This window comes from Oncorhynchus kisutch, linkage group LG14, assembly GCF_002021735.2.
Source record: "Oncorhynchus kisutch isolate 150728-3 linkage group LG14, Okis_V2, whole genome shotgun sequence".
Taxonomy (NCBI): domain Eukaryota; kingdom Metazoa; phylum Chordata; class Actinopteri; order Salmoniformes; family Salmonidae; genus Oncorhynchus; species Oncorhynchus kisutch.
In genome coordinates, this window is record NC_034187.2 from 52882579 (window position 1) to 52890682 (window position 8104).

The window sequence follows — 8104 nt, forward strand, 5'->3', positions numbered from 1 at the left end:
TACTGAGCTGTGATCTCGTTTGTTTACGTCCCCAGGAGAGACCCGGGAGACAGCGGGCGCCATGAGGCGGCGAGGAGGGCTTGAGAGAGAGGAGACATCGCCCTTCATCATCCTCAGCATCGGGCAGCGCAGGAAATGCACACACGCGCCACAGAGACTGTCTAGCAAGAGACAGGCTAACAGCACCCAATTCTGAGAGAGAGAGAGAGACGAGAGAGCGAAACCGAAGAGAGTGGAGTCAACATCCATTTATTTATCCTCAATGGGCTTAAACTGGACTGGATCAGACTTGGAAGAAATGATGTCCAAGTTACCAAACTGTTCTATATTGGACCCTCCTTGTTAGACCTTCGAAACAACTCACCCACCTTTGTGAGGCTTGGAGCTGAGAGGCAGAGAGAGGGGGGGAAAAAAGAGAGCGACAGCGATAGAGGAAGAGAACGAGAGACTTTGGGCTCCATGCAGGCGCGTAAGAAGTATGTCCTGCTGGGGCTGTGTGCTTGCTGCTGGCTGCTGCTCTTCTACTGGGGCGGTGGGGTCCAGGTCCGTCTCCTCAAGCTGCTGGGGCAGCAGAGGGGCGATGTGGTGCGCCCCTGGCCCGACTGGACCGACAGGGTACTCCTTCCGGGCTATGCCCAGCTGGAGGAACTCCAGACGGGGCCTGGTTCTGCCGAGTCCCCCCGCCAGCGTCACCAAGCCTGGACGGGCATCTATAAAGACAGTCGCTGCCGAATGGAGACCTGCTTCGACTTTACGAGATGTCGACGTAGAGGGCGGGACGGGTTTCGAGTGTACGTCTACCCGTCGGAGAAGGGTGAGCGCGGGTCGGAGAGCTATCGTAAGATACTGACGTCTATAGGCGAGTCGCGGTACTACACCACGGACCCTCGCGAGGCATGTCTCTTCGTTTTGGGGATTGACACTCTGGACCGTGACCAGCTCTCGGGGCAGTTCGTGCCCAACTTGGACGATCGTATCAAGGGTTACCCGCTCTGGAACGAGGGACGGAACCACCTTATCTTTAATCTGTACTCGGGCACCTGGCCCAACTACACCGAGGACCTGGGCTTCAACATCGGTCAGGCCATCCTGGCTAAAGCCAGCCTCAACACGGAACACTTTCGGCCCGGATTCGACGTCTCCATCCCCCTCTTCTCCAAGGACCACCCCCAGAAGGGGGGCGAGAGGGGCTGGTTGGTGCGAAACACGGTCCCACCGCGCAGGAAGTACCTGTTGATGTTCAAAGGGAAGCGGTATCTAACGGGCATCGGGTCGGACACCCGTAACGCCCTGCATCACATCCATAACGGGAAGGACATAGTGTCCCTCACCACATGCCGTCACGGGAAGGACTGGGAGAAACACAAAGACGCCCGCTGTGACCATGACAACCTAGAGTATGAGAGGTAAGTTAGGTTCCTAAGGGGCAGAACGGTGAATCGTAACTTCCAATTCAGATCCAAATGTACAAAATAGTACAAAAACTTTACAAAATGTACAAAAACTTTACTTTCATTCAGGGGGAGGGTTTAGTATTTGTTTTTTTTAGTCCAGTGGAGGGTGATGTCATTCGTAATAAATGAAATGTTGCTCAGGGTTTGAGAGTGCGTTGCTTATTATAGTATCTCATGTGTGCCCGATAATGCCTCTCATCCCTGATTCTCTCTGCTGGGCGTGTAATATTCAGTGCGCCTATCCATAGCCTGTAGTATAGGCCAGGGGTGTCAAACTCACTCCATGAAGGATCTAGTGTCTGCATGTTTTAGTTTTCTCCTTTCAAATAAGCCCTAGACAACCAGTGTGGGGAGTTCCTGCCTAATTAGTGACCTTAATTCATCAATCACGTAAAAGGGAGGAGCGAAAAACCGCAGACACTCAGGCCACCGTGGAATGAGTTTGACACGTGCTATAGGCCTATGCCAGTGGTATTCAAATCTTACCATACGAGGTCCAGAACCTGCTGGTTTTCTGTTCTACCTGATAATGATTTTGCAACCACCTGGAGTCGCAGGTCTAAATCAGTCCCCCGATTTTAGAGGGGAACAATGAAAACACTCAGTGGAACTGGCTTCACGGTCCAGAGTTGAGTTTGAGGGGCCTAGGTTATAGGAAGAGCATGCTCGGAGAAGCACAGGGCAAAGTTATATTTCAAAGAAAATGTACTTCCTTCCCGAGTGTTTGCGCTGCTGGGATGGTGTATATGCCTAGTTAAATAAAGGTTCAATATATTAAAATACATGCAAAACTACACTGCAGTGGATAGGCGTTCCTTAGGTCCTACTCTTCCTGTGGTCCAAAGCTTGCTACTGATATAATTGATTTTAATATCAATGAAATGGACCTGATTTTATATTAAATCATCTGTAACGACACTTTAGTCCTCAATTCTTTATGCTAGAAACAAGCTGTAAAATGCATATGGGATATATTTGGTTTGTCTCTGACATTGAGACTGTGCGACAAACCTATAGCCGACAGATTGAATATCATTGTAGAATATTTGCACAAAATGCATCCGCCAATTGCAGTCTGCCTATATGGCCACACATCTTGCCTAAAGAACATGTTCTATTTTTAATACCCTCAAACAACGTTTAATACCCTCAAAGTTAGGCATACCTCGTTTCAAATTATCACTGTCAATCGTACATGATAATTCTTCACATTTTACCGATGAAACTGCATGCCAATCATTTGATCTCAATCAGTTTCATGGAAATATGCATTCAGATCTTATTGAATAACTGCTTTGCCTAGCGAATTAAAGCAGATTGTTGTTTAAAGCAAATGATTATAATTTCCTGTAGGCCTATTTTGTTTCAATCAAAGCATCGCCTGAGGCGTGCGCTGTGGAGGTTTTGTCCGCACGAGGAAAACATTTGACTATTCAGCTTCAGTTAAGAGATGACTGAGTGAAAAGGTGTTTTTGGTGTAACATATTATAGCCCTGCTATGCAACTTTACTAAACGAGCCCCATTGTGAGAAGTCATACACCTCTATTTGCAATAACAGGTGATGAGAAGGACTATTAGATGTAGGCGACATCTTGAAGAGGGTTATTTTGAGCGATTTGACCGTCCTTCGAATCGTGGTTCAGAAAGGACAGCGGTGGTCACGTATTGTTCCAAACCTGGTCTCAGAGCAGTTCATATTGTCCTGTAAATAAATCCGAGACTCTCCATTTAGAATGATATGTTACGTTTCTTATGGTATGTATTCATTTGTGGATGTCCATCACCCATTCATATATGTTCCGAATTAAAACATATATATATATTTTTTTACAAGTGCATATAGGCCTACCTGATGATATGTGGCTGCTGTGTTAAACAATGAATAGCTTTTTCTTGAATTCATTTATGATCAGATACTTCAGTTGTAACTGGTTCTTTTTTTGTTGTTGTTGAGTTGATGGACAACTTCAGCGCTGTTCCAAACTTAAGACGGTCCTCTTTTTTTTAAAACAACAGCCTGTATAGAAATCAAAACGTCTCCCGGTGTTGCAGCATGCACTCATTCATTGACATGGTCTCGTGTGGTATTAAAAAAAGATTCTGCTCGTCTCCAGTCATGTAAAATGACGTCGAATGACATGAAATGCGTTTATAAACCCCCTTATCCGCCGGTGGTCTTCAAATCCACAACTTAATGGCTACTTTGCCATCTAATGCTTACAAAACGAACCGTTTCTAAAACTGCATATCTAACGCTCTGGTCTGTCCTAGGGGTGAGGGTAAACAGTAGGCATCTTCTCTGCTCTCCGCTTTATGTTAGAATTATTATTCGGGGTACAGGGGATGATTACTTGTTGATTTGTTGTTCAGGGAGGTTTGGGTAAAAATAAATTTTTACTGAAAGGAGCGCCATCCACTTTCGTTTCAGAGGGATCAGATTTTCTCCAGGTAACCCTCATTATAAACAACTTTACAGTCCCTTAGTCTCTCACCGACGTCAATGCATGACTAAGTGAAGATTCTACTTAAGTGGAAGTTTGGATTCTCCCCTTAGGGAGGGCTTTTATTGTGAGGTTGTGTCATAACTTGTGTTCATCAGGAATACACTTGTTATTTTATTGCTTAGTTTTTTAATCGTGCCGGGTGTTTTATTGGGTCCCTTAGATGTTGGGCTTTTACGAGTTAGATTTTCTCCCTCTCATCTAAATTGCGGTCTCCTTCTGGTTATTTTCTCTGTCGTTTACAGTTACCATTCCAGTTACAGTTACCATTCCAGTTACTATCTCGTTAAGAGTATTGACTGCCGGTCGTGTGTTAGAGTTACAGTACAGAGTGTGGTCCTGGCTGTGTAAGGTCTCGGTGTCGAGTCTACGCCCCCTTGAAACAAGCCGACGTCCGAAGGCCGACAGACGGTTGGGGTATGTGCTCAACGTTTTGAAAAAGGGTCTGAAAGCGGAGGAGTGGGTTCATCCGTGAATAGAGGAGAGGTGGGTTCATCCGTGAATAGAGGAGAGGTGGGTTCATCCGTGAATAGAGGAGAGGTGGGTTCATCCGTGAATAGAGGAGAGGTGGGTTCATCCGTGAATAGAGGAGAGGTGGGTTCATCCGTGAATAGAGGAGAGGTGGGTTCATCCGTGAATAGAGGAGAGGTGGGTTCATCCGTGAATAGAGGAGAGGTGGGTTCATCCGTGAATAGAGGAGAGGTGGGTTCATCCGTGAATAGAGGAGAGGTGGGTTCATCCGTGAATAGAGGAGAGGTGGGTTCATCCGTGAATAGAGGAGAGGTGGGTTCATCCGTGAATAGAGGAGAGGTGGGTTCATCTGTGAATAGAGGAGAGGTGGGTTCATCTGTGAATAGAGGAGAGGTGGGTTCATCCGTGAATAGAGAGGCGTCACGGTGGGGAAAAGTCAGCTTGAAAAGAGGGAAAGTTGATGTGAATAACAACAGGCTATCTCTTCATGTAGCTTCCACCCAAGTACACCAGTGATCTGGTCCTGGTCAGATACTCCTAGAATGAGGGATAGAGAGAGGGAGGTGGAGGGGTTAGGTATAGAGAGAGTGAGTGGAGGGCCCTCTCTTATCCAGTAATAACAGTTATAATCCGTCCGGGACATAGCTACCTTTCTGGGTTGTTTACATTGGGCCGGTGGTGAGGGAAAGGGAACGGAGTGGAGACCCACTCGACTCTGTATGAATGAGCTCATTTATTCCACACATAACCAACGGTCTGCTCAGACATCGGGGGGGGGGGGGGGGGGGGGGTCGAGAGCTTATGTTATATGATGGTGGGTTACATTTGGATATGGTGAGGGGTGCATGGAGTGGGGGTTAGGTGGGGGTAGGGGGGCGAGAGACAGCACCATTGTGTAAGAAAAACACGAGAATGTGTGTAGCGCTTTTTCTCTCCCTCGGAGTTGGAAATGAGGTACGCACGGGGGCCTCGGAGTGAGGTGTGAAGGGGTGCGGGGGGATGTTGGAGGCGGAGGGTGGGTATTACGTTGTCCTCTCCCTGGCGCTCATATCCCGAAGAGTCGGGGGCTTTTCGGGGATAACATGAGAACCATGCATGGAAATGGAGTCGGAATGAATGAAATGAAAGCGTGACAATATAAACGTCCCATGCTGAAGGACTCCTTTTCCGCTCTCTCTCTCTCTCTCTCTCTCTCTCTCTCTCTCTCTCTCTCTCTCTCTCTCTCTCTCTCTCTCTCTCTCTCTCTCTCTCTCTCTATTCTCACACCTTTTCCTCTCTCTCTCTTCTCACACCTTTTCCTCTCTCTCTATTCTCACTCTTTTTCTTATCTCTCTCTTTCTCCATCTCTCCCTATTCTCACTCCTTTTCTGCTCTCTCTCTCTTCTCACTCCTTTCCCCCTCTCTCTCTCTATTCTCTCTCTCTCTCTCTCTCCCTCTCTCTCTCTCTATTCTCTCTCTCTCTCTATTCTCTCTCTCTCTCTCTCTCTCTATTCTCACTCATTTTCCCCTCTCTCTCTATTCTCACTCCTTTTCCTCTCTCTCTCTTCTCTCTCCTTTTCTTCTCTCTCTCTCTCTATTCTCTCTCTCTCTCCTCTCTCTCTCTATTCTCACTCCTTCCCCCCCCCTCTCTCTCTATTCTCACCTTTTTCTCTCTCTCTCTCTCTATTCTCACTCTCTCTCTATTCTCTCTCTCTCTCTATTCTCACTACGTTTCTTCTCTCTCCTTTTCTTCTCTCTCTCTCTCTCTCTCTCTCATTTTCTGCTCTCTCTCTCTCTATTCTCACTCCTTTTCTGCTCTCTCTCTCTCTCTCTCTCTCTCTCTATTCTCACTCCTTTCCTCTCTCTCTCTCTCTCTCTCTATTCTCACTCCTTTTCCTCTCTCTCTCTCTCTATTCTCACTCCTTTTCCTCTCTCTCTCTCTCTATTCTCACTCCTTTTCCTCTCTCTCTCTCATTTTCTGCTCTCTCTCTCTCTATTCTCACTCCTTTTCTGCTCTCTCTCTCTCTCTCTCTATTCTCACTCCTTGTTCTCTCTCTCTCTCTCTCTCTCTCTCTCTCTTCTCACTCCTTTTCCTCTCTCTCTCTCTCTCTCTCTCTCTCTCTATTCTCACACCTTTTCCTCTCTCTCTCTTCTCACACCTTTTCCTCTCTCTCTATTCTCACTCTTTTTCTTATCTCTCTCTTTCTCCATCTCTCCCTATTCTCACTCCTTTTCTGCTCTCTCTCTCTTCTCACTCCTTTCCCCCTCTCTCTCTCTATTCTCTCTCTCTCTCTCTCTCCCTCTCTCTCTCTCTATTCTCTCTCTCTCTCTATTCTCTCTCTCTCTCTCTCTATTCTCACTCATTTTCCCCCTCTCTCTCTATTCTCACTCCTTTTCCTCTCTCTCTCTTCTCTCTCCTTTTCTTCTCTCTCTCTCTCTATTCTCTCTCTCTCTCCTCTCTCTCTCTATTCTCACTCCTTCCCCCCCCCTCTCTCTCTATTCTCACCTTTTCTCTCTCTCTCTCTCTATTCTCACTCTCTCTCTATTCTCTCTCTCTCTCTATTCTCACTACGTTTCTTCTCTCTCCTTTTCTTCTCTCTCTCTCTCTCTCTCTCTCATTTTCTGCTCTCTCTCTCTCTATTCTCACTCCTTTTCTGCTCTCTCTCTCTCTCTCTCTCTCTCTTCTCACTCCTTTTCCTCTCTCTCTCTCTCTCTCTCTCTATTCTCACTCCTTTCCTCTCTCTCTCTCTCTCTCTCTATTCTCACTCCTTTTCCTCTCTCTCTCTCTCTCTCTCTCTATTCTCACTCCTTTTCCTCTCTCTCTCTCTCTATTCTCACTCCTTTTCCTCTCTCTCTCTCTCTCTATTCTCACTCCTTTTCCTCTCTCTCTCTCTCTATTCTCACTCCTTTTCCTCTCTCTCTCTCTCTCTATTCTCACTCCTTTTCCTCTCTCTCTCTCTCTCTATTCTCACTCCTTTTCCTCTCTCTCTCTCTATTCTCACTCCTTTTTCCTCTCTCTCTCTCTCTATTCTCACTCCTTTTCCTCTCTCTCTCTATTCTCACTCCTTTTCCTCTCTCTCTCTATTCTCACTCTTTTCCTCTCTCTCTCTCTCTCTATTCTCACTCCTTTCCTCTCTCTCTCTCTCTCTCTCTATTCTCACTCCTTTTCCTTCTCTCTCTCTCTCTATTCTCACTCCTTTTCCTCTCTCTCTCTCTCTCTCTATTCTCACTCCTTTTCCTCTCTCTCTCTCTCTCTCTATTCTCACTCCTTTTTCTCTCTCTCTCTCTCTATTCTCACTCCTTTTCCTCTCTCTCTCTCTCTCTCTATTCTCACTCCTTTCCTCTCTCTCTCTCTCTCTCTCTATTCTCACTCCTTTTCCTCTCTCTCTCTCTCTCTCTCTCTGTTCTCACTCCTTTCTTCTCTCTCTCTCTCTCTCTCTATTCTCACTCCTTTTCCTCTCTCTCTCTCTCTCTCTCTCTATTCTCACTCCTTTCCTCTCTCTCTCTCTCTCTCTCTCTATTCTCACTCCTTTTCCTCTCTCTCTCTCTCTCTCTATTCTCACTCCTTTTCCTCTCTCTCTCTCTCTCTCTCTATTCTCACTCCTTTTCCTCTCTCTCTCTCTCTCTCTCTATTCTCACTCCTTTTCCTCTCTCTCTCTCTCTCTCTCTCTGTTCTCACTCCTTTTCTTCTCTCTCCC

At 46.5% G+C, this 8104-nt stretch overlaps 1 pseudogene; it reads left to right on the plus strand.

Moving 5' to 3' along the window:
• Positions 1-8104, plus strand: part of LOC109903699 (exostosin-1c-like) — an 89002-nt pseudogene that overhangs the window by 15084 nt on the left and 65814 nt on the right.